Raw genomic sequence first — 27,132 nt, forward strand, 5'->3', positions numbered from 1 at the left:
TGACTGTCATCACATGCTTTCAAGTAACAGTCTGATGGAGTAGGGCCATTATTGAAAATATCTGTTTCAGACTTTCATTTCCTACTCAGATTCACATTTATTGTCCAGCAAGAGCAGAATCTGAATGTTTTGGATGTTTTTGTGACTGAAGATAAACAACAGATTAGAATACTTTATTATAAACTGTAATTTAGATTGTTGAATCATATTTTGATGTTCAGCTTTAAAATGGCAAATATAATGTTCTCTCCTCTGTTGTGTTTGATATGTGTTTGTGTATTTCTAGCTCATCTCTCTGATCGAGAACAACTCTGTGGTGATCATTCGTGGAGCCACAGGCAGTGGGAAAACTACCCAGCTGCCCCAGTTCATCCTGGACTACTACAGCGAGAAGAATGCCCCCTGTAACCTCATGGTCACCCAGCCTCGCAAAATAGGCGCCAGCAGCATTGCCCGATGGGTTGCCAGAGAGCGCAAGTGCAGCCTGAGTAGTCTGGTGGGATACCAGGTTAGTGAAGAATTCACACCACACTCACCCATACCTTGTTAATTATACCATTTCGATATCTATACCCCAAAAAACATATTACCATGCATACCATACACATCCCTTGGTGGAAAGAAGAGAGAAAAAGATGCAAGAAACAAGAAATCAGGTTGCATAACAAGTGGCAGTGGACTGAGTTTAGCACCTCTAGCGATACTATTATCTCTCGATGAAGCGCTGTACAAAAAGCCCACTTGACGTTTCTCTCACAGAGAGAGGAGTGGAAGGAGTGGGGTGGACAGGCTTCCATGCTGGACTGTTTCCAGGCTGTCTGGTTGCATTGTGTCCAGCTCTGAAACAAGAGACACAGTCTAATTATAACTCCCTGCTCCTCGCCTCTGTCTGCTCTGCTGTGGACTGCAGCAGGGGTGATGTCACTGCTAGAAAGACAGTGATTGAGGAGTGATACAGTGATAGGCTGACCTGATGAACACCTAAGGGCTTGAAAGCTTGTCAGAATAAATACAGATAGGAGGTCACAGTATAGTGCAGAGTGTGAACTAATGAAAGATGAAGGGGTGAAGCAGAGCTGTAGGAGACACTAGAAGATAATGGTAGCCAAGTACTCATACTCTGCACCTTGTGGGAGCTATAAAGTGTTATTTATACCATTCGTGTACTACCATATAATGATTATTATTCAATTGATAGGTTCCTACCACTGTAAAGGTTCCAGTGGAGAGCTGGAGAAACTGATGGGTTCCAGGCCTTGAGGATGTATGGAGAGTTTCTACTTTCACAGTGACCTTCCCCTGTCAGTACTAACATGGAGGGCTGCTTTTATCCTGTACTCTTAGCTTTGGCTCTGTCTGTCCTAGGGGGATTGTAGTGGATATTTACTGTGCCTTCTCTCTCGATCTTTAGTTTCTCTGAGAGTTTTATGAAAGTCAAGCCGTAAGGGAATTTGTACTTAGAGTTGAGTAGTAGAACATGATGGCATCTTCCCTGGGGTGGGGTGGGGGGTGCGTGGTTGTTAGGACAGGTAATTTGTCTGATAGAGAGTCACGTTGTGTGGTGAGAGAGTGCTCTGGGTAATGATTGTTTGACGTCACAGATGGAAGTGACAGTATTTAGGCTTCACCTTTCCTCTTGACCTGCGTGGATGTGTTTATGTGCTTGTGTGTGAATGTACACTTGCCACTTAGCCATTATGTTTGTTGGTTCGTTTCAGGTGGGCCTAGAGAAGATGGCCACTGAACACACCAGACTTATCTACATGACCACTGGGGTGCTGCTGCAGAAACTGGTCGGCGTCAAGAGCCTGACTGAGTACTCACACATCTTCATAGATGAGGTAACCAAGACTAACTTTCCTGTTGAGACAGACTGGTCGTCATTTCAAAGTAGTCTACAGATGACTTGACCGCTAATAATGTTGTCTTATCTGGTGTTCAGTGTATCTTAGTACCCAGTAACATCAAACTAGCTGATGGTGAGTAATATCTTGCCATGGCAGTGTATGAGCCAGTCAGTAAGCAGGGTGGTTCTGTGTATTTCAGGTCCATGAGCGGACGGAGGAGTTGGACTTTCTCCTGTTGGTTGTGAGGAAGCTCCTCCATTCCAACTCTCGTTACATCAAGGTGAGCCCACGCTTCTCAGCCCACGCTTCTCAGCACTCACCACCATGTGATCCTAAACCGTACTGACTGAACAGACACACCGCCTCCCTTCCCCCTTTATGCAGGTCATCCTCATGTCAGCCACCATCAACTACAAGGAGTTTGCAGAGTACTTTGGCACGCCTATCCGCAGCCAGATGAACCCAGCCTATGTGTTTGAGGTGGAGGGGGCTCCCTACGCCATCGAGGAATTCTACCTGGATGACGTCTGCAGCCTGATTCCTTACAGGGTGGGTGGGGAAGCATCAAGCCTTGTCTGTGGATGTAGCTGGTACTCACAGTTTAGACTAACCTAACACTGTCTGTGTATTATCTATCTATCAGGTGGATACCCACCATCCAGATGAACCTTACATCACTGTGGAGATGTACAACGTGGCTGTCAGCCTTATCCAGAGCTTTGACGAGCTGGAGGCCAAGATCAGAGGTTAGGGTTCAAGCAGCAGTACTCTTCATCTTAGCTTGCTTGATAAATTAACAATTTGTTCACTATTTATTAGTTACTGTTGATTTTAGATGTCCTATAGTTGTCCAATAATTATCCCATTGTGTGTATCTCAACAGCAGGACTGAGCGGGAGGGAGGCCTTTCTCTGCCAGACCGAGGCAGTGTGCTGGTGTTCCTTCCTGGTCTGGGTGAGATCCACTACATGCAAGAGGCCTTGTCTAAGCTGGTGCGCATGAGGTGGGTGTTGTGTGTCTGACGTTCATTGGTTACGTCTCTGGGGCATGACTATGGTAGGTTGTGTGTGTGTGTCCGGTACTTAGTAGAAACTTGATGGTGCTGTTATGGTGTATGTTTCAGACTGCAGGTGTACCCTCTCCACTCCTCTGTCACTATGGAGGAGCAGAACGGGGTGTTTCTGGTGCCTGTCCCAGGGTACAGGAAGGTAACTATCACACCACTCTACTGAATAGGACTTCTAGAACGTAGCTCTGTTTTTTTAATGTTCTGTCTCTCCACAGATCATCCTCTCCACCAACATTGCAGAGAGCTCTGTTACAGTCCCAGATGTCAAATATGGTGGGTGTTTTCTTTTTCATAATGTTTATATATAAACTCAGCAAAAAAATAAACGTCCTCTGAGACATAAACTGAACAAGTTCCACAGACATGTGACTAACAGAAATGGAAAAATGTGTCCCTGAACAAAGGGGGGGTCAAAATCAAAAGTAACAGTCAGTATCTGGTGTGGCCACCAGCTGCATTAAGTACTGCAGTGCATCTCCTCCTCATGGACTGCACCAGATTTGGCAGTTCTTGCTGTGAGATGTTACCCCACTCTTCCACTAAGTCACCTGCAAGTTCCCGGACATTTCTGGGGGGAATGGCCCAAGTCCTCACCCTCCAATCCAACAGGTCCCAGACATGCTCAATGGGATTGAGATCCGGGCTCTTCGCTGGCCATGGCAGAACGCTGACATTCCTGTCTTGCAGAAAATCACACACAGAACGAGCAGTATGGCTGGTGGCATTGTCATGCTGGAGGGTCATGTCAGGATGAGCCTGCAGGAAGGGTACCACATGAGGGAGGAGAATGTCTTCCCTGTAACGCACAGCGTTGAGATTGCCTGCAATGACAATAAGCTCAGTCCGATGATGCTGTGACACACCGCCCCAGACCATGACTGACCCTCCACCTCCAAATCTATCCCGCTCCAGAGTACAGGCCTCGGTGTAACGCTCATTCCTTTGACGATAAACGCGAATCCGGCCATCACCTCTGGTGAGACAAAACCGCGAATCGTCAGTGAAGAGCACTTTTTGCCAGTCCTGTCTGGTCCGGCGACGGTGGGTTTGTGCCCATAGGCGACGTTGTTGCCGGTGATGTCTGGTGAGGACCTGCCTTACAACAGGCCTACAAGCCCTCAGTCCAGCCTCTCTCAGCCTATTGCGAACAGTCTGAGCACTGATGGAGAGATTGTGCGTTCCTGGTGTAACTTGGGCAGTTGTTGCCATCTTGTACCTGTCCCGCAGGTGTGATGTTCAGATGTACCGATCCTGTGCAGGTGTTGTTACACGTGGTCTGCCACTGCGAGGATGATCAGCTGTCCATCCTGTCTCCCTGTAGCGCTGTCTTAGGCAGCTCACAGTACGGACATTGCAATTTATTGCCCTGGCCACATCTGCAGTCCTCATGCCTCCTTGCAGCATGCCTAAGGCACGTTCACGCAGATGAGCAGGGACCCTGGGCATCTTTCTTTTGGTATTTTTCAGAGTCAGTAGAAAGGACTCTTTAGTGTCCTAAGTTTTCATAACTGTGACCTTAATTGCCTACCTGTTATTGTCTTAAGCTTTTATTGTCTTAAAGACCATTCCACTGGTGCATGTTCATTAATTGTATATGGTTCATTGAACAACCATGGGAAACAGGGTTTAAAACTTCTTATGGCTTGGGGGTAGTATTTCGATGTCTGGATGACAAGTGTGCCCAAAGTAAACTGCCTGTTACTCAGGCCCAGAAGCTAGGATATGCATATAATTGGTAGATTTGGATAGAAAACACTCTAAAGTTTCCAAAACTGTTAACCTGTCTAGGATCAGCGTGGCGCTAGCGGCACACCCCCCCCCCCCCCACTGAAAAACCAGTGCCGCGAAATTCAAAAAAAATATTTTTTTAAAATATTTAACTTTCACACATTAAAGTCCAATACAGCTAATGAAAGACACAGATCTTATGAATCCAGTCAACATTTCCGATTTTTAAAATGTTTTACAGGGAAGACACAATATGTAAAGATGTACATCTATTACCTAAAAACACATTAGCATAATCCACCATCTTTTATTTGTCCACCAACACCAGTAGCCATCACCAATTCGGCTAAACTAAGATATTTATAGCCCCTAACCAACAAAAAAACTCATTAGATGACAGTCTGATAACATATTTATGGTATGGGATAGGTTTTGTTAGAAAAAAGTGCATATTTCAGGTATATGGCATAGTTTACAATTGCACCCACCATCACAAATGGACTAGAATAATTACAATGAGCAACGTGTTTACCTAACTACTAATCATCAAACATTTCGTAAAAATACACAGCATACACGAATCGAAAGACACAGATCCTGTGAATACAGACAATATTTCAGATTTTCTAAGTGTCTTACAGCGAAAACACAATAAATCGTTATATTAGCTTAGCACATAGCAATTAGCAGCCCAGCATTGATTCTAGCCAAAGTGAGCGATAAAAGTCAACATCGCCAAAAGATATTAATTTTTTCACTAACCTTCTCAGAATTCTTCCGATGACACTCCTGTAACATCACATTACAACATGCATATACAGTTTGATCGAAAATGTTTATATTTAGCCACCAAAATCATGGTTAGACAATGTGAAATGTAGACAAGCTGGTAAAGAAAACGTCCTTGCGCCACTTAGACAGTGATCTACTCTTATACATAAATACTCATAAACGTGACTAAAAAATATAGGGTGGACAGGGATTGATAGACAATTTAATTCTTAATACAATTGCGTTATTACATTTTTTAATTTATCCTTACTTTTCAATACAGTTTGCGCCAAGCGAAGCTACGTCAAAAAACATGGCGTCCTAAGCCACTAAAATGTTTCGACAGAAACACGATTTATCATAATAAAAATGTCCTACCTTGAGCTGTTCTTCCATCAGTATCTTGGGCAAAGGATCCTTTCTTGGGAGAAATCGTCTTTTGGTGGAAAGCTGTCCTCTTGCCATGTGGAAATGTCAACTACGTTCGGGATGAACTGAAAAGCGTTCCCAACTTTTCACATCGTTGCAAAAATAAATGTCCCAAAATCGCACTAAACGGATATAAATTGCTATAAAACGCTTTAAATTAACTACTTTGTGATGTTTGTAACTCCTATAACGAGTGAAAAGATGACCGGAGAAATATAACAGGCTAAACTAATGCTTGGAACAGGAGAGGGTCGGTGTCTTCCACGCGCGTTACGCAGCAAGAAAAGACTTGCTAGCTAAAGGTTTTTTTCATTTGTAGGGCCTGTGAACGAGCAATCGAGCCCGTTGGAATCGTCATCACGTAAAGGCATCCAGGGGAAGACGTAAGAAGTGTCCGTATAGTCATAGCAACGACAGTGCCCGTTTAAATGACTTCAGAAAAGTGGCCAACGTTTCTCAAATCTGACTCCATGTCAGGGAAATTGCTGTAGAATGGGCTCTGTTCCACTTAGAGACAAAATTTCAACTCCTATAGAAACTATAGACTGTTTTCTATCCAATAATAATAATAATATGCATATTGTACGATCAAGGATTTTGTGGGAAGCCGTTTAAAAAATTAGCCACATTAGCATAAATAGTCTAAACAGCGCCCCCATCCCCAACAGGTTAAAATAATGTCTGAGTATAACAGAACTGATATGGCAGGCAAAAACCTGAGAAATCCATCCCGGAAGTGGGATTTGTTTTTATGTGGGTTTTTTCAATTGAATGCCTTTAAAGTATCTAATGGGTTAGGACCCAGATTGCAGTTCCTATGGCTTCCACTAGATGTCAACAGTCTTTGGACATTGTTACAGTCTTTAGACATTGTTTGAGGCTTGTTTTCTGAAAAATGAGGAAGAATGAGACCTTTCTCTCAGTGGACTGTAGAATCATGCAGTGCTGGTTTTGCGCGTGACCGAGTGTGCGCCCTTCGTTGTTTTTCCTTTCTATTGAATACGCTATTGTCCGGTTGAAATATTATCGATTATTTAGGCAATTGACAACCTGAGGATTAATTATAAACATCGTTTGACATGTTTCAATGAACTTTACCGGTACTATTAGGATGTATTCGTCTGCATGTTTTGACCGCCTTTGAGCCAGTGGATTACTGAACAAAACGCGCCAACAAAACTGAGTTTTTGGTATATAAAGAGGGACTTTATCAAACAAAACAAACGTTTATTGTATAGCTGGGACTCTTGTGACTGCAACCATATGAAGATCTTCAAAGGTAAGTGATTAATTTTATCGCTGTTTCTGACTTTTGTAATTCCTTTACTTGGTTGTAAAATGTTTGTATGCTTTTGTAAACGGGGCGCTGTCCTCAGATAATCGCACGGTATGCTTTCGCCGTAAAGCCTTTTTGAAATCTGACCAAGCGGCTGGATTAACAAGAAGTTAATCTTTAAGCCGATGTATAACACTTGTATTTTTTATGAATTTACATTATGACCATTTCTATATTTTGAATTTGGTGCTCTGCAATTTCCTCGGATGTTGTCGAGGTGGGTCGCTAGCAGAACGCCTGCGACAGAATGGTTAAACCCTTTACAATGAAGATCTGTGAAGTTATTTGGATTTTTACTAATTATTTTGAAAGACAAGATCCTGAAAAAGGGACATTTATTTTTTTGAGTTTATATTATTATTAAAAAAATATATATATCCTCTCCCCTGTAACTATTCCCCAGGTCGTTGCTGCAAATGAGAACGTGTTCTCAGTCAACTTACCTGGTAAAATAACGGTAAAATAAATAAATAAAATAAAAATATACCCCTTTTTCCTCCCCAATTTCGTCATATCCAATTGGTAGTTAGTCATGTCCCATCGCTGCAACTCACGTACCGACAAAGGTCGAGAGACGTGCTTGCTCCGAAACCCAGCCAAGCCGCACTGCTTCTTGAGACAACGCCCGCTTAACCCGGAAGCCAGCCGCACCAATGTGTCGGAGGAAATGCTGTACACCTGGCCAAAGTGTCAGCGTACATTGCACCCGGCCCGCCACAGGAGTCGCTAGTGTGCGATGGGACAGGAACATCCCTGCCAGCCAAACCCTCCCCTAACCTGGACGGCGCTGGGCCAATGGTGCGCCGCCCCATTGGTTTCCCGGTCGCGGCTGGCTGCGACAGAGCCTGGACTCGAACCAGGTTCTCTAATGGCACAGCTAGCACTGCAGTGCAGTGCCTTAGACCACTGTGCCACTCAGGAGGCCCTTTTTCATAATGTTTACAGACTTTCCTTGCTATATGTACTGCGTACTGTATTCACTCCATGTGTCTGAATTTGATGTATTCCTGTTGACAGTGATTGATTTCTGTCTGGCGCGTCACATGGTCTGTGACAAAGAGACCAGTTACCAGTCCCTCCGCCTCACCTGGGCCTCCAAGACCAACTGCAACCAGCGCAGAGGTACAGTACTATGCAGTTCCACCTCATACTGCCCATCAGGGAGGCAATTCCATTTCAAGAAAGCAATTGAAATTCCAATTCAAGAATAGAATTCCCAATGAGGATTTGTGAATCCTCTCTCCCTTAGGCAGGGCTGGGCGAGTGTCTAAGGGCTACTGTTACCGGCTGGTGACCAAGGAGTTCTGGAGGAATGAGATCCCAGACTGTGGTTCCTGAGTTGGTGGTAAGAGACTCATACATTAGGTCAGCCCTGATGGCAAAGAACCAAGCTCATAACTATGATTGATAGTATGATGATTAACACCTGCGAAGTTGGATTCATTTGTTGATTGATTTATGCACCGGATGTGATTACTGAAAGACTAGGCAGGCTACTCAACTAGACCTATAAAGTTGCTAGTTTATTCTGCCAGTAACTAGGATATTTTTTTACTACTCCCAGCGTGCCCCCCTGGCCAACATCATGCTGAAGGTGAAGCTACTGGACATGGGTAACCCCTGCTCCCTCCTCTCCACTGCCCTCTCACCCCCCAACCTCAACGACATCGAGAGGACTGTGCTCCAGCTCAAAGAGGTACCTCACTGTGGACCTGCTGACATCCTTATCTCAAACATACATTGATGGAATTGGATTCCTGTACTTATGGAGAGATTTAAAAAAAAAAAAAAAAAAAAAAAAAAAAAAAAAAACTAAAATATACAACGTGCAACAATTTCTGAGATTTTACTGAGTTACAGTTCATATAAGGAAATCAGTCAATTGAAATACATTCATTAGACCCTAATCTATGGATTTCACATGACTAGGAATAGAGATATGCATCTGTTGGTCACAGATATCTTTAAAAAAAGGTAGGGGCGTGGATCAGAAAACCAGTCAGTAGCTGGTGTGGCCACCATTTGCCTCATGTAGCACGACGCATCTCCTTTGCAGAGTTGATCAGGCTGTTGATTGTGGCCTGTGGAATGTTCTCTCACTCCTCTTCAATGGCTGTGTGAAGTTACTGGGTATTGGCAGGAACTGGAACATGCTGTCGTACACATCGATCATTGAGCATCCCAAAAATGCTCAATGAGTATAAGTATGGAGGCCATGGAAGAACTGGAACATTTTCAGCTTCCAGGAATTGTGTACAGATGCTTGTGACATGGGGCCGTGCATTATCATGCTGAAACATGAGGTGATGGCGGAAGATGAATGGCTCGGCAATGGGCCTCATGATCTCGTCACGGTGTCTCTGTGCATTCAAATTGCCATCGATAAAATGCAATTGTGTTCGTTGTCTGTAGCTTACCATAACTCCACCACCACCATGGGGCACTTGGTTCACAACGTTGACGGCAGTAAACTGCTTGCCCACATAACGTAATCTGCCCGGTATAGTTGAAACCGGGATTCATCCATGAAGAGCACACTTCTCCAGCGTGCCATTGGCCATCATCTTGGCAAAGGAGAAATGCTCACAAACAGGGATGTAAACAAATTTGTGCACAAAATTTGAGAACATAGGACCAACACTTTTACATGTTGCGTTTTATATTTTTGTTCAGTATAGATACAGCGGTGCTGAAAGCCCAATTCTGTCACTGTGTGTTTGTGATGTTGCAATGATTTCCTAACGTTGGTTCTGCTGTATCAGGACCTCTGCGTCAGCTAGAATTAGCTCTGTCAGTGGTGTTTGAGGGTGGTTGTCAGGTGTGATTTGGGGGGGGGGGGCGTGCTGTGGATGGGCTCTTCAAATACAATATTTGTCACATGCTTCCTAAACAACAGGATGATATTCTTATTTACGGGCACTTCCCAACAAATAATAGAAAAATAATAACACAAGGAAGAAATACACACTGGGCAATAGTAACTTTGCTATATACACTGGGTAACAGTTCTGAATTGATGTGCAGGGGAATGAGGTAATTGAGGTAGACATGTACATATAGGTAGGGATAAAGTAACTAGGCTACAGGATGGATAATAAACAGTAGCAGCAGCGAATGTGATGAGTCAAGAGTTGGCGCAAAAAGGTTAATGCAGATAGTCCGGGTGGCTATTGATTAACTACACTGCTCAAAAAAATAAAGGGAACACTTAAACAACACAATGTAACTCCAAGTCAATCACACTTCTGTGAAATCAAACTGTCCACTTAGGAAGCAACACTGATTGACAATAAATTTCACATGCTGTTGTGCAAATGGAATAGACAAAAGGTGGAAATTATAGGCAATTAGCAAGACACCCCCAAAAAAGGAGTGATTCTGCAGGTGGTGACCACAGACCACTTCTCAGTTCCTATGCTTCCTGGCTGATGTTTTGATCACTTTTGAGTGCTGGCGGTGCTCTCACTCTAGTGGTATCATGAGACGGAGTCTACAACCCACACAAGTGGCTCAGGTAGTGCAGTTCATCCAGGATGGCACATCAATGCGAGCTGTGGCAAAAAGGTTTGCTGTGTCTGTCAGCGTAGTGTCCAGAGCATGGAGGCGCTACCAGGAGACAGGCCAGTACATCAGGAGACGTGGAGGAGGCCGTAGGAGGGCAACAACCCAGCAGCAGGACCGCTACCTCCGCCTTTGTGCAAGGAGGTGCACTGCCAGTGCCCTGCAAAATGACCTCCAGCAGGCCACAAATGTGCATGTGTCTGCTCAAATGGTCAGAAACAGACTCCATGAGCGTGGTATGAGGGCCCGACGTCCACAGGTGGGGGTTGTGCTTACAGCCCAACACCGTGCAGGACGTTTGGCATTTGCCAGAGAACACCAAGATTGGCAAATTCGCCACTGGCGCCCTGTGCTCTTCACAGATGAAAGCAGGTTCACACTGAGCACATGAGCACATGTGACAGACGTGACAGAGTCTGGAGACGCCGTGGAGAACGTTCTGCTGCCTGCAACATCCTCCAGCATGACCGGTTTGGCGATGGGTCAGTCATGGTGTGGGGTGGCATTTCTTTGTGGGGCCGCACAGCCCTCCATGTGCTCGCCAGAGGTAGCCTGACTGCCAATAGGTACTGAGATGAGATCCTCAGACCCCTTGTGAGACCATATGCTGACACATGCACATTTGTGGCCTGCTGGAGGTCATTTTGCAGGGCTCTGGCAGTGCACCTCCTTGCACAAAGGCGGAGGTAGCGGTCCTGCTGATGGGTTGTTGCCCTCCTACGGCCTCCTCCACGTCTCCTGATGTACTGGCCTGTCTCCTGGTAGCGCCTCCATGCTCTGGACACTACGCTGACAGACACAGCAAACCTTCTTGCCACAGCTCGCATTGATGTGCCATCCTGGATGAACTGCACTACCTGAGCCACTTGTGTGGGTTGTAGACTCCGTCTCATGCTACCACTAGAGTGAGAGCACCGCCAGCATTCAAAAGTGACCAAAACATCAGCCAGGAAGCATAGGAACTGAGAAGTGGTCTGTAGTCACCACCTGCAGAATCACACCTTTTTTGGGGGTGTCTTGCTAATTGCCTATAATTTCCACCTTTTGTCTATTCCATTTGCACAACAGCATGTGAAATTTATTGTCAATCAGTGTTGCTTCCTAAGTGGACAGTTTGATTTCACAGAAGTGTGATTGACTTGGAGTTACATTGTGTTGTTTAAGTGTTCCCTTTATTTTTTTGAGCAGTGTATTTTAACTAACTACAGTGCTTTTGGTAAGTATTTGGATCCCTTGACTTCTACATGTTGTTACGTTACAGCCTTATTCTAAAATGGATTAAAAACATTTCCTCAGCAATCTACACAATACCCTATAATGACAAAGTGGAAACAGCTTGTAGATTTTTTTTTTGCTGATTTTTAAAAAATAGAAAACACCTTTTATTTACATAAGTATTCAGACCCTTTTGCTATGAGACTTGAAATTGAGCTCAGGTGCATCCTGTTTCCAGTGATCATCCTTGATGTTTCTACAACTTGATTGGAGTCCCCATGTGGTAAATTCAGGGTCCCACAGTTGACAATGCATGCCAGAGAAAAAACCAAGCCATGAGGCTTGTCTGTAGAGCTCAGAATTGTCTGTAGAGCTCAGAGAAAGGATTGTGTCGCAGTGCTAGCTGTGCCACTAGAGATCTTGGTTCGAGTCCAGGCTCTGTCGTGGCCGGGAGACCCATGGGGCGGCGCACAATTGGCCCAGCGTCATCCAGGTTAGGGGAGGGCTTGGCCAGCAGGGATGTCCTTGTCAATTCGCGCACTAGCGACTCCTGTGGCGGGCCAGGCGCAATGCAGGCTGACATGCTCACCAGGTGTACAGTGTTTCCTCCGACACATTGGTGCGGCTGGCTTCCGTGTTAAGCGGGCATTGTGTCAAGAAGCAGTGCGGCTGGGTTGTGTTTCGGAACACGCACCCCGCTCGACCTTCGCCTCTCCTGAGTCCGTACGGGAGTTGTAGCGATGGGACAAGACCGTAAACTACCAATTGGATACCACGGAATTGGGGAGAAAAAGGGGTAAAAAAAAACAAGACTCGAGGCTGTAATTGCTGCCAAAGGAGCTTCAACAAAGTACTGAGTAAATGGTCTACTTATGTAAATGTAATATATATATATATATATATATATATATATATATATTTTTTTACAAATTTGAAAACATTTCTAAAACCTTTTTTTTTGCTTTGTCATTATGGTGTATTGTGTGTAGAATGATGAGGAAAATTAAAATGTAATCAATTTTAGAATACGCCTGTCACATAACGTGGAAAAAAACGAGGGGTCTGAATACTTTCCTAATGCGCTGTATACCGAACAAAAATAGAAGCGCAACATGTAAAGTGTTGGTCCCATGTTTCATGAGCTAAATTTAAAAGATCCCAGTAATGTTCTGTATAGTTCGCACAAAAAGCTTATTTCTCTCAAATTTTGTGCACAAATTTGTTTGCATCCCTGTTAGTGATTATTTCTTCTTTGCCAAGATGATCCATCCACCAGACAAGTGTGGCATATCAAAAAGATGATTAAACAGCATGATCATTACATGTGCAGTTCTGTCACACAGCACATTGCCACAGATGTTTCAAGTTTTGAAGGGGCGTGCAATTGACATGCTGACTTTCAGGAATGTCCACCAGAGCTGTTGCCAGAGAATTGAATGTTAATTTCTCTAACATATGCCGCCTCCGTTGTTTTAGAGGTTTTAGCAGTATATCCAACCGTCATTACAACCACAGACTTCATGTAAACACGCCAGCCCAGGACCTTTTGTGGGGAAAAACTCATTCTGATTGGCTGGGCCTGGCTCCTAATCTATGGGTTTCACATGACTGGGTAAGGACGCAGCTATGGGTGGCATATCAAGAAGGCCCACCCACTTGAGAGCCAGGCCCACCCATGGCTGCGCCCCTGCCCAGTCATGCGAAACCCATAGATTCGGGACTAATGAATTTTTTTCAGTTGACTAATTGACTTATATGAACAGTAACTCAGTGAAATTGTTGCATGCTGCATTTTTATATTTTTGTCCACTGTATTTAGCAGTCTTTATGTCTTGGGGGTGGAAGCTGTTCGGGGTCCTGTTGGTTCTAGACTTGGTGCATCGGTACCGCTTGCTGTGCGGTAGCAGACAGGACAGTCAGGTCTCTTTGGCTGGAAGGATTGATGGATAGAGACATTTTGACTGTGAATCAGTGTGTGTATGTGTGACACTAAGCATTCTTGCAGTCAGTTATCATTGAAGGAAAGAAAATCGTCATGACGTGTGTGTGTTTGTGGTGTAGATGGGCGCACTGTCCCTGGGGAACAATGGGCAGGGCCAGAAGCGTTTTGATGGAGAGCTGACGTTCCTGGGTCGGATGCTGGCTCACCTGCCTGTGGACCTGCACCTGGGGAAGATGATCGTACTCGGACATGTCTTTGGCTGTCTGGAGGAGTGCCTCATCATAGGTCAGTGGGGTTTGGGTTTATGCTTTGTGTGTTTGGTCAACGACTTCTCTGTGTGTGTGTGTGTGTCTCTCTCTCTCTCTCTCTCTCTCTCATTTTCTCTCATTCAGCAAAAAATATATAATTGCACTTATAAACTGGGTGGTTCGAGCCCTGAATGCTGATTGGCTGACAGCCATTGTATATCAGATGTTGATAACCATTTTTATAATAGCAATAAGGCACCTCAGGTTTGTGATATATGGCCAATATACCACGGCTCAGGACTGTCATGTGTTGCGTTGGAACAGCACTCAGCCGTGGTTAATTGGCCATATACCATACCTCCTCTGTCCTTATTGGTTAATTCTACACAATCTACCTAGGCACTGCCATTTGACCTATTGTCTGTTGTAACTAGGGCTGTGATGGTCTTGGAATTTGATGTTATGGTAATTGGCCAGGCCAATGTACACAGTCACCAATATAACCATTAGGGAGGGTCAGAAAAGGGTAGGTTACAGTTTTGTTTGCACACTTGTTTACATGCATATGCTTCTTAATAAAACCTATTTTAAACAAGCCATTACACTTCGTTATTACCATGGCATTTAATTTTTTCCCCTCCAGGTTATTAAATATCAATTAAGAAATGCCAGGTTGGAGAGGATCTGTAGCATTTTCGTATTGACACAGCTTTATTTTGATTCCGTTACTTCTATGTGCCTACCTTTTTTCTTGTCTGTTGGCTTTTTTTGCATATAAATAAATAAAATACATATCCTATTTCGACGTGCAAAACCATTAAAACGAAGGCCGCTTTTCCCAAAATATTTGCTTAACGTCACAATCTACGCTGCTGCAGTCATTCGACGACATTGGCATATGTTTTTCAAAGAGAGGACGCCATAATGAGAAATAATGTACTGTAGCAAAAGCTACTGAAAATAGTCCTTTTACAAGAGATGGAGTCCATACAGGTTACTTTAGGAAACTTGGTGAATGGACAGAATAGGACTATAGAGAGAATCAGCAAACTCGCACACCCCTGTAAAAGCACCCGTCAATCAAAGCAACCAGCATATGTCAGACACAAGCAAATATATATATATATATAATTTTTTTTTTTTTTTTTTTCCTTAAAATGTATTTAAAAACCTAGGCCTACCTTAGGTTTTTCGAAGAAAGGCTATAAGGAATTGAACATAAGTATGAAAGGGACAGCTATAGTATGAAATTAACAATTATTAAAATGGAAACAAATACACACACTGTATGTCCATAGCCTATTTATCAGCGATGCTGGTTGTCGAGGGAGAGAGAGTTGGAAAAGGTTTTTCAAAAACTGATGAACTATTATAATTTGACTTACTGTGTGAGGTGAAGAGAAAATGACAGAAGCTCAGCTGGGCACTTTCCTACATTTGCGAGAAGCAGGCCAGGTACCTCTATTTGTGCTCAGGCGTGCGCCGTCAACATTAACAGGACAGGGAAACCATACACATGCTCACATGAAGCGTGTAAATGATGGGATGAAATAAACCACAAGTGTAGCAGGTTGTGAACTCTACAAACAGCATTTCCATTCTGAGAATGAGAATGGTAAATTACTGTAAGTAATGTTGATAAAACAGTTACTGGAGAACTGAGATCAAGTTGAGACATTGGACGAGGTGGATTTTGTATAATAAAAGCAGTTTATTCAGAGGTAAAGATATCTGGGAAAGCGTGCTGCACGGTCTCGTTCGTTCAGCTCGTATGGAACCATCAGAAAAAGAGACCCTAAACATATTGTGCAGTTCATTATACAGCAAAGGATGTAGGTTGAATCTGGTAGTCTGGCCTTCTGATTGGTCGCTCTGGGTCGTGGGTAGTCCTGTTCGGGCATGGTGTCGACGTTCCATTGGCTCTTAACATGGTTCTTTGTCTTAAAGTCTCAACCTTGAATATAATGTGTGTGGGGTTGTTTTAGCAGGGGCCTGTTCATGGGGGAGGGGAGTGTGTGGGTGTGTGGTTGTTATCTGATTAGAGCAGAATGTGACGGGGGAATAAGAGGGGTATGGGTGCATGTTGTGTCAAGTATAGCTTGTGTTGAGAAGTTGTTAAAACAAGTTTCCAGTATCTATTACAATTTCTTACAGTAATACATGCATTAACAGAAATTAATGTAACCAAATGACAGGGTAAATTGCCCGTTTTACATATGGTAGGCTACCACATGGGCATTCGTAGAAGTGCATTGTAGGCCGACGCTGTATAGCCTAGGCTGCTATTCTAATTTGCGGGGGTAGGAGGGCGTAATACATTTTTCTCTGTTTTGCCTATGGCCGCATATTGTCCAGGACCGGACCTGATCAGCGTTGATTAGTCTATAAATTAAGAGAAGATTCCGTATCAAATTATACCATGCCAGGTTGGAGAGGATTGGCACATTGTCCATTTGACACATCATTAGCGCGTTAAGACTATATCCCTCAGAGCCAGAACAACCTTTTATTAATGAAGAGTCGGACACATCCAACTTTTTAAATACCTATTTATTTACTAACAAGCAATGAAAACGATCGTTGTAGAAAAGTAAGTTTACACATCAAAAAAAAAATTGGACTGAAGTGCCATAGCCTATAGCTCTCTACACCCACACACACATCTAGCCGGATTAGCTGCTCCAGCATCGAAGGACAGTTGGGAAGACGAGGAGATGTAGAAAATTTGAATAGACTAAGATAGCAAAACAATAGCTTATCATTATTAAACACTCCCACTATTAGGTGAAGTTTACATGAAAATACAGTTAGTAAAAATAATGACTCTAGTTCTATTTTGAAGGTTATTTTATTTTCTTGAGTCTTCATCCATAAGTCAGTTATTAAATTACAATCACATTGCTAGCTATAACACTCGTCCCTGTCTTCTCTTAAATGTTTGAATATTTAGGAGCAAGCTGTCCTTTGCACACGGTGTGCCGAGTGATTCCATTGCTTTTGTCAACGCATTCAAGGTTTGGCACACGTCCAGAAACAAGGGAGAGTTAAGGCACCCAAAGGTGAGAGCATTTAGATTGTTATGTTACATAAATTAACTCCCAACATGGATAATACATAGAAGCGTATGTAATAATGTAATAAAGGAGGTGCCTAAAGACATCAGACAAGGTGTGTGTGTTCTTCCTCCCAGGATGAGCTGGAGTGGGGCAAGGAGAACTGCATCCAGATCAAGAGGATAAGAGAGGTATAGAGACCAGCATCTCACGAAACACACACCAGTTGTCCACAATTTCTGACCCCGACTCTGTGACCCCCAGGTGGCCGAGCTCTATGAGGACCTGAAGAAGAGGGCGTCCCAGTTCAACATGCACGTGATTGAGAACCCATTGCCCATGGACTACTCCAGCCTCCACAAGCAGAAATTCATCTTGCAGGTGAGACCGAGGCACATGCAAGCATTCTGGAGCTCTACACCTTACTTCCAACTTATCTCTATTCAATTGAGGGAAGGCTTAACTGAATAGAGTAAGCCTTCATTTAAATACATCATAAGATTGGTGAGAAGAGAGCAGGTTGATTATTGCACAGGTATGCCCATAGATGAATTAGCAAGTGTGGTAAAATTGCATAATTCAGCTGTGCTTATTGGCCGTAGGGTAATAGGTGACTGACATTCCGCACGTGGCTAATTAATAGTAAAGGAGGAAAAGCGACATGACACTGCTGTTGATGAGAACATTGTAAACATCCGATGTAAATTCTTGCTGTGCCCATAGAGGAAGCCATGTCAATTATATTGTGCTTACTGAATGAAGTGAGCTCTCCATTCAGACCAGCCTTACTGATTTGAACCTGTGTTATCAACTACTTTATGATTATTGTTATGACACTAATTTCACCTTGTGTACCTAGCCCTTCTACACAGACTATCACTCTGGCCTTGTCTATTTGATATAATCTCATCTTTCTTTTTCTCAGGTGGTTATCGCTGGTGCCTACTACCCCAACTACTTTGCCCAAGGGGAAATGGATGAAGAGCTGGCCTCCAAAGACCTGTCTGACCATGATCCCAAAACAACAGTGCTGGTATGATGCCTTTACCCCCTATCCCCGATTCATCAGATTCCTATACATGAACCGTGTTGTATCTTGTGAATGCTAGCCCACTGACAGGCTCTTTGACTGTTTGGTCTCAGGTGAGGAACCTGCCTCCCTATAGTTTCCTGTACTATAAGCAGCTGCAGTCCCTGTTCCGCCAGTGTGGCCAGGTCAAGTCCATAGCCTTTGATGGATCCAGGTAACAAACTAATGGATGAAACCTTGACTAGATGTACCATAACTCATCATGTTACCTGTTTCATAGATAAATACTTCTTAGATGTTTTGACCTAAATGGTCTAACAGTATACACATAGTTCATTGGTAAGATGATGAACATTTGTTGTGTGTTCGTTCAGAGGGCATGTGGAGTTCTACCAGACGACTACCCGGGGGTCGGGGGTCCTCCCTGAGGTGTCACTGGCCCTCCTCCTGGCCCACCAGAGGCATCCTCTGGACCTGTTTGTGCACCCCAGTGATGAGTTGGAGGCCCGCGCTGGGAGCAGGACCGTCTGCCACATGAGATGCGCTCGGTAGAAAGCCTATACATCCTTCTCACGCTAATAATACTCTGCTAGGAGCTGTAGTTTTAACCCTCTCGTATGCTACAAAATACAGTTTTATGCATGGGTGAAGCCTCTTACCCCAACTTCTCAAGATAAATGTGTTTTGCGGTCAGTTGATGTCTTGGTAATATCAGCTCTGGCTCAGGGCCAGGTACCTCTTCAGGGGGGTGGAGGTGTCCTGTCAGTGGCTGTTTGGTGGGAGTGAGCCCTGCAGCCACCCACAGGCTGCACCCCTCCACACTGGGCCTTGATGTAACCTGATGCCTTGATGTAACCTGACGTGCTATGGCACTATGGTTAACACTCCACAGCCATCACACAGCCGCTTAGAGGGGAGATTTAGGCCGAGCTAGACCCCCCCCCCCCCCTTTCCTCCTCCTTACACACATTTAGAGACTGGGCTGTCATGTTAGTGAGTTGGGTCAGTCTCATAGACTCACTCACTGATGCAATGATGCAGCTCAGTGACTGACTGTTACACTTGCACTGTGTTCCTCCCTTGGAGGGATCCTCCAGGTTTTCTTTGCATCACTCATTCTATCCAGTCCTGTGGTTTGCAGGGTGAATGTGGACTTCTAGGACAACTCAGTCTACCCAGTGGAGGTGCTGAGCAGTACCATCGATCCAGACAAGCTGCCTTCCAACCCCATCTCCGTGGTCAACGTCACAGAAGTTAGTCATCAGGCTGAAACTCCTTTTTCAGTCACATTTCTGGGAGTTGTTTGTGTAAATGAGTAATGTGGTGAAGATTATATCTAGAGGAACTCAATTTAGGTGATCACATACCCTCCATGTTGGTTATGTACAGTCTACAGTGGTGGTAACCGAGCATGCCCCCCTTCATCTTGGCTCCCTAGGTGGTGGAGGTGGGCCACTTCTGGGGCTTCCAGGCAGGCGAGGCCAGCATGGAGAAGCAGTGCTATCTGACAGCTGAGATTAATTCTCGTGAGCTGTGTCCAGTTCCTGTCTCCCTCTACTCCAACCTACTGTGCCTGGCACCTTTCTCTGAGGGCGACGAGCAGGGCCTCTACTACCGTGCCAAGATCCTGCACGTCCGCGGCAGCTCTGTGGAGGTACAATCACATGCACGCCAAGCTTACTGGCACACACAATCACTCCCTCCCTAATACAGGTTAATTATAGTTGCAGTTATAGTGGATGAACCATGTAAAGTATGTGTTTTGAATATCCCAGGTTCTTTTTGGACTACGGAAACACCACCCTGGTGTCATGCAGCTGTCTGAGGGAGCTACCTGCTGATATCATGGCCCACCCATTGCAGGTACAGCTACAAAGTCTATATAGGCAACATACTGTATTTTCCTGATCCACCCTATTTTGGCCACATCTTAACCAGATAAAATTTGCCTGTATTCTGGTGTGACTGTTCTGCCCTGTGTCCTCCTCAAGCACAGGAGTTTTGTATCTCGGGGATGCATCCATCAGCCCAGTCCATGATCCTGGGGGACAAGTGGAGCAGCCGCGTACGCAACCTCTTCATAACACTAGTGAACGGCTGCTCACTCATCGTCTCCCTGTTCTCTATCCTGCACGGCATCATGCATGTGGAGCTGCTCATCAACACCGACACGGTCACCTCCAGTGTGGATGATATCATGATACAGGAGGGACACGCCGTTAAGGCCGAAGAGAGCTTTGAGTCCAAGGTACCTTAAGAAACACAGACCAGCTTTCTGTCTTCACTGCAGAATCAACTGCCATGTATCTTTTTGTAAAGTTGTGCTAATGGGGAATTGTTCAATTGTGGTATTCCTGTAAGGCTTGGCTATAAACATATATCATTCAGTGTGTCCTAGCTGTCCAGCAGTAGAAACAGAGGCTGTGGCCCTGACAGTGCTGTGTCGTTGTGTGTCTTGCAGCAGAGCCACGAGGTGCTGGTGTCTCTGTAGAAAGACTTGCAGGACGGAACCTTCACCCCCAACGCTACCAGCAGCTCCTGGAAGACCAACAAGGAGAAAGAGAAGCAGCTCATCGACAGCCTGCTCCAGTCCTTCTCCAAGACCAGCCGGTCCTTTCTGAAGAGCAAGGCAAGAACACTGGCCAAACGGCTGACTCATAGGTTTTGTTAAATAGACTGCCTGTCTGGTTGAACCACACGGTGTTAGTTCACCACAAGATGGCGTCATCGTCATTTTGGTAGCATGTGAGCTCGTGTAAATTTTGTTCTACAGTGTATTAGTGGGCCAGGGCCACACCTTCCTGTCAGGAATTCCTGGGATACAATAGGTATCAGGTGATATTTTAATTTATTTTTAATTTTATTTTTCCTATTATTTAACAAGTCCAATACAGCATTTGAAAGATAAACATCTTGTCAATCCAGCCAACATGTCCGATTTTTGAAAATGTTTTACAGAGAAAACACCACATATATTTATGTTAGCTCACCACCAAATAAAAAAGTGGACAGACATGTAGCAGCAGCACAAGTATGATTCAAGTAGCATGCACAAGCCAACCTAACTAACCTAGAACCAACCTAAACAACCTAGAAAAAACTACCTCAGATGACAGTCCTATAACATGTTACACAATAAATCTATGTTTTGTTCATAAAATGTGCATATTTTAGCTATAAATCAGTTTTACATTACTGCTCCCATCATAGCTACATCATAGCTACAGTCTGAAATCGCACGGGAGTAGCCAGAGAAAATACAGACACCAACGTCAACTACTAATTACACCTCATAAAACATTTCATAAAAACATATGGTGGATAGCTAATGAAAGACAAAGATCGTGTGAATAGAGCCAATATTTCCGATTTTTGAAGTGTTTTACAGCGAAAACACAATATATCGTTATATTAGCTTACAACATTAGCTAGCATACGGCAGCATTGATTCTAGTCAAACGCTAGCATAGCACAGTTCGACAGATATATGAAAAAGCATCCCAAATTGGGTCCTTATCTTTGTTGATATTCCATCAGAATGTTGTAACGGGGTCCAATGTCCAGTACAGTCTTTAGTTGGGTTCCAGAACGAACTATTTCCCTCTTGGGTTAGCAAGCACAATGGCCGTGCGGCGCTAATCTCTCTTTCTTCAAAAAATTCTTCCAAAGCATCACGTCTAAAGTCCAGAATAAATTGCAATAATATAATTAAAGTATATTGAAAAAACATACTTTAGGATGATTTTGTGACATGTATCAAATAATATCGTAGCCAGAGGTCATATTCACCTTTAACGAGCGTATTCCAGGAGCCGAGTCCAGGTTCTACCTCGCGCCCAGAAAAAAAAATAAAGTGCGCAGGTCTCACTACAAGATGTTGTGTTCAGCCCCTGGAAGAGATATTCAACTGCTTTCTTCTCTCACTTCCGCATTACACCCAGATGAAGGCGTATGACGTGTTTCTACGGTCCTAAGTGACATGACCTTTTATAGACAAGGTCTTAAAGAGAGACATCGCATTTGGAAATCTCAATTCTGGATAGGAAATGGGCTGTAAAAATAGTTCTGTTCCACTTAGAGAAATAATTCAAACGTTTTTAGAAACTATAGACTGTTTTCTATCCAATAGTAGTAAATATATGCATATTGTAAGATGAAAAATTTCTTAAGAGGCCGTTTGAAAATGTGCACATATTTTCCAGTTTTTTCAATATTCACCCTGCAGCCAGAAGAGGTTTTTTAACACGTCTTTCTATAAATAAATGGGGCCAATGTGTAACATTGGGAAAAACATTTCTGAATGGTTTGAAACAACAAAAATATGGAGTTCCATATGTGTACTTGGAGGATTTAAAGTGAATATATGCAAATTGGCCCATATCTCCACCTATACAACAACATACATTCTTTAAGCAGGTTTCATACAGACATTGTATGTCAAATTCAAGGACTTTCAGGGACTTCATTTTCAAGGACCTCAATGTTACACAATTGTATAATTTATATAATTGTACATATAGGGCCTAATATAGAACCCATATGCACAAAAAGCTTATTTCTCTCAAATTTTGCGCACAAATTTGTTTACATCCCTTTAGTGAGCATTTCTCCTTTGCCAAGATAATCCATCCAACTGACAGGTGTGGCATATCAAGAAGCTGATTACACAGGTGCACCTTGTGCTGGGGACAATAAAAGCCCCCTCTAAAATGTGCAGTTTTGTCACACAACACAATGCCACAAATGTCTCAAGTTTCTAGGGAGCGTGCAATTGGCAAGCTGACTGCAGGAATGTCCACCAGAGCTGTTGCCAGATAATTTAATGTTAATTTCTCTACCATAAGCCCCCTCCAACGTCGGTTATTAGATAATTTGGCACTACGTCCAACCGGCCTCTCAACCGCTGACCATGTGTAACCACGCCAGCCAGGGACCTCCATCTGGCATCTTCACCTGCGGAATCGTTGGGGGGGCGGGGTGCTGAGGATTATTTCTGTCTGTAATAAAGCCCTTTTGTGGGGAAAAATAAATTGATTGACTGGGTCTGACTCCTCATTGGGTGGGCCTATGACCTCCCAGACCCACCCAAGTCTGGGCCCCTGCCCAGTCATGTGAAGTTCATATATTAGGGCCTAATGAATTCTTTTCAATTGACTGATTTTCCTTATATGAACTGTAACTCAGCCAAATCTTTTAAATTGTTGCATGTTGCGTTCTATATTTTTGTTTAGTATATAATTATATTCTAAAATGTGAGAATATTGTGGGCATTGCCTGACTAAATAGATGGGGTACATGCATGCCAATTTTTCTGGAGCTTATGTGGCCACCACAGGTACGCATAATAAAGCCATGAATACTGGTAGCATTAATCTCACCATTTGAATAAATGCCATTTAATTGGAATAGCGGTGGGTGTCGCACAATAACATATACTACACAACTTCTAGTCTAGTCCGAGGCACAAAAATATATGAACAGTTTATCGTGATGCTTTCTCTGTTAAAACTAACGAGACGCTGCTGTAAATCAGACAAACGATGAGCAACATCAATACGCTAGGGATATTAGATCCAACGAGAATCCAGGCACAACTGTCTGCACTGCCGTAACAAATGAGACAACAAAATATTCTGGACATTCCTCGCAAACACCTTTTTTGCAGTTTGGCCTGTTGGCGTGTGCGCGACGCAACATCACAACAGCTGTTTGTCACTTGACTCTCATTTGGAAAATTCCTTCCTGGATCAGATGAGGATGTGAAAATATCATGGCGTAACTGATCAGCTGGACACCAAATGCACATCCTAGTATTATGCATAGTTATTAAAGAACCACGTTAATGACCGTATTGATTTTGGTTTGAAGTATAAAGGTGACTATTTCAGGTAGAAGCATTCGATTTTGCTATCGTTTTTAATATTTTGGGTTTGTATGCCCATGAACTGTTTTCACACCGCATAACATAAGGAGACAGAATGTTACACTGCATTTCTGAGATCTATACAAAAAACTGTCCAACAGCTAGATCCAGGATTTGTACTGTTCAAGTTCAATGCCTCATTTAATTGATTCATGCTTAATATATGATAACAACTTACAATACCATAAATGCAAAGACGGAAAGTAAAGTTTTACGTCACACGATGTTGGACAAACCCATCTAGACGCCAAACATGATAGTGTTAAAAAACCCATGATAGACGCCAACCACAGTTTTTAAATCAATTTGTCAATTTTATTGTGAAAAAGTAAGTACACCCTTTGGAAAGTGTATTTAAAAAAAAAAAAAAAAAAAAAAAAACGTATTTGGACACATGGATATTTTTGCAAAATTCCAACCACATTCATTGATAAAGGTAACCCAATTTAACACACCACACACAATGTTTTACTTTGAAAATGTTATGCAATTAAAATAAACAAATGCAATTTCCTTATGCAGAAAAAATGTGTACACCCTTACCTTTACCATCACCTAAAATTAGGATCCGGTGCACCAAAACAGGTGCAAATGATTAGGAAATCATTAGAGCACCTTGCGAGGGTCCAGCCTTCCATAAAGATTTGAAACGTTGTCTGGTTTGGTCTTTTTTATCTTAATTTAACCTTTTTACTTAACTAGGCAAGTTGGATAGGAACAAATTCTTATTTACTGTGACGGCCTACCCCGGCTAAACCCTAAACCGGATGACGCTGGGCCAATTGTGCGCCGCCTTAACCAAATGGGTGTGTGGTAACACGTCATGCAAAGATCAAAATACCTCAGAGGCCCTCCGAAGAAAGATTATTGATGCCCGTGAGTCTGGAAGGGGTTACAAATCCATTTCCAAGCAATTCCAAGTACATCGTTCCACTGTCCGACGGATCATCCACAAATGGAGAAAATTCCAGACCACTGGCAATCGGGTCATCCCACCAAATTCAGCCCAAGAGCTGACCGAAAGATGCTCATAGAAGTCTCTAAGAACCCCAGGGTAACATCAAGGGATCTACAGGCCTCTCGTCACAATCAATATCGAAGTGCATGAGGCAACTGTCAGAGACTGCACAAACTTGGCCTACGTGGGAGGTCAGGAAGGAAGAAGCCTCTGCTCTCAAAAAAAGAATATCAAGACTGAGGTTTGCCAGACAACACCTGGGTAAAGACCAAAACTACTGGAACAATGTGCGCTGGACATATGAGTCAAAGGTGGAGTTTGGCCGCAATGCCAGACGAAAATGACACAGCCTTTGAACAGAAGAACCTCATACTGACTGTAAAGCATGGTGGCGTTATTGTTTGTGGCTAAGTAAGTGTTGCTGATGCTGTTCCCAACAGGTTCCTGTGCATGGCCCACCAGCCCTCACAAAGTCAACTTCCACAGCTTTTGCAATGTTAGTCAGTGTCACCCAGATCAGGTTATAGTTTGGCCCACTTCTGGTGACACTATATCCCAGTGCTAATGTCAACTCCTTACAGGTCGGTGCGCATAGAAAAGGACAGCATCAACTCAGTGGCGTTGAATGACAGTCCTCAGGACAGCCATCAGAGGATGCTAGTGGCGGCGGAGTGTCTGTCAGTGCCACAGGTACAGTACTGGGAATGGGATGTGATCATGGATGTAAGCACACTCTAGAACAGGGGTATTCAACTCTTACCCTATGAGGTCCGGATCCTGATGGGTTTTATTTTTCTGGCTGGTAATTAATTGCACCCACCTGGTGTCCCAGGTCTAAATCAGTCCCTGATTCGAGGGGGGGAATGCAAGTGAACTGGCTTCGTGGTCCACACTTGAGTTTGAGGGCTCTAGAATAAGGGTGAGACCCTACCAGACATTGACTTTGTTATAACAGTAAGATGCGTGTGTTATAACAGTAAGATGCGTGTGTGTGCTGTTCTAGGCGCATGCATTCTACTGAAGGAGACTACGCTGATGCCTCACATCCACGGCCTGCCTGCTCTCATCACCATGCTCTTCAGCCCTGTCATAGAGCTACGGTTAGTCTGCTTGGAGATAGTATGCTCCTCACCACATTCGATCAAATTACCTATCAGAAAACCGTACCTTAAGGTCCAATAGGAAATGTGAAATGATTGGGGTTATACCAAGCTAACGTGGAATTGTTTTAAGATGATCATAACAAGGATAATTTAGCTGTTTGAATTTTGAATTTTAGGACACCTGAAGGTATCCAAAAAAATGATGTATATACACTGCTCAAAAAAATAAAGGGAACACTTAAACAACACAATGTAACTCCCAAGTCAATCACACTTCTGTGAAATCAAACTGTCCACTTAGGAAGCAACACTGACAATAAATTTCACATGCTGTTGTGCAAATGGAATAGACAAAAGGTGGAAATTATAATTAGCAAGACACCCCCAAAAAAGGAGTGATTCTGCAGGTGGTGATCACAGACCACTTCTCAGTTCCTATGCTTCCTGGCTGATGTTTTGGTCACTTGAATGCTGGCGGTGCTCTCACTCTAGTGGTAGCATGAGACGGAGTCTACAACCCACACAAGTGGCTCAGGTAGTGCAGTTCATCCAGGATGGCACATCAATGCGAGCTGTGGCAAAAAGGTTTGCTGTGTCTGTCAGCGTAGTGTCCAGAGCATGGAGGCGCTACCAGGAGACAGGCCAATACATCAGGAGACGTGGAGGAGGCCGTAGGAGGGCAACAACCCAGCAGCAGGAACGCTACCTCCGCCTTTGTGCAAGTAGGTGCACTGCCAGCCAGCGCCCTGCAAAATGACCTCCAGCAGGCCACACCTCTAGCTAAAACTGACAGCTTTTATTTTTTGCTCATTATACTTCCACGCGGACTCTAGGGGGCTAAGTGATAACATAAATAATGTTGTAATATTCACTTCAAATCATGCATTAAGTTCTACAGGTCTGTAATGTAACCTTGCCT

The 27,132-nt window shown here is 43.7% G+C and overlaps 1 pseudogene; it reads left to right on the top strand.

The window, feature by feature from the left end:
• Window positions 1–27,132, top strand: part of LOC129813356 (ATP-dependent RNA helicase TDRD9-like) — a 36,560-nt pseudogene that overhangs the window by 8,253 nt on the left and 1,175 nt on the right.

Source organism: Salvelinus fontinalis, chromosome 16, assembly GCF_029448725.1.
Source record: "Salvelinus fontinalis isolate EN_2023a chromosome 16, ASM2944872v1, whole genome shotgun sequence".
NCBI classification, from domain to species: domain Eukaryota; kingdom Metazoa; phylum Chordata; class Actinopteri; order Salmoniformes; family Salmonidae; genus Salvelinus; species Salvelinus fontinalis.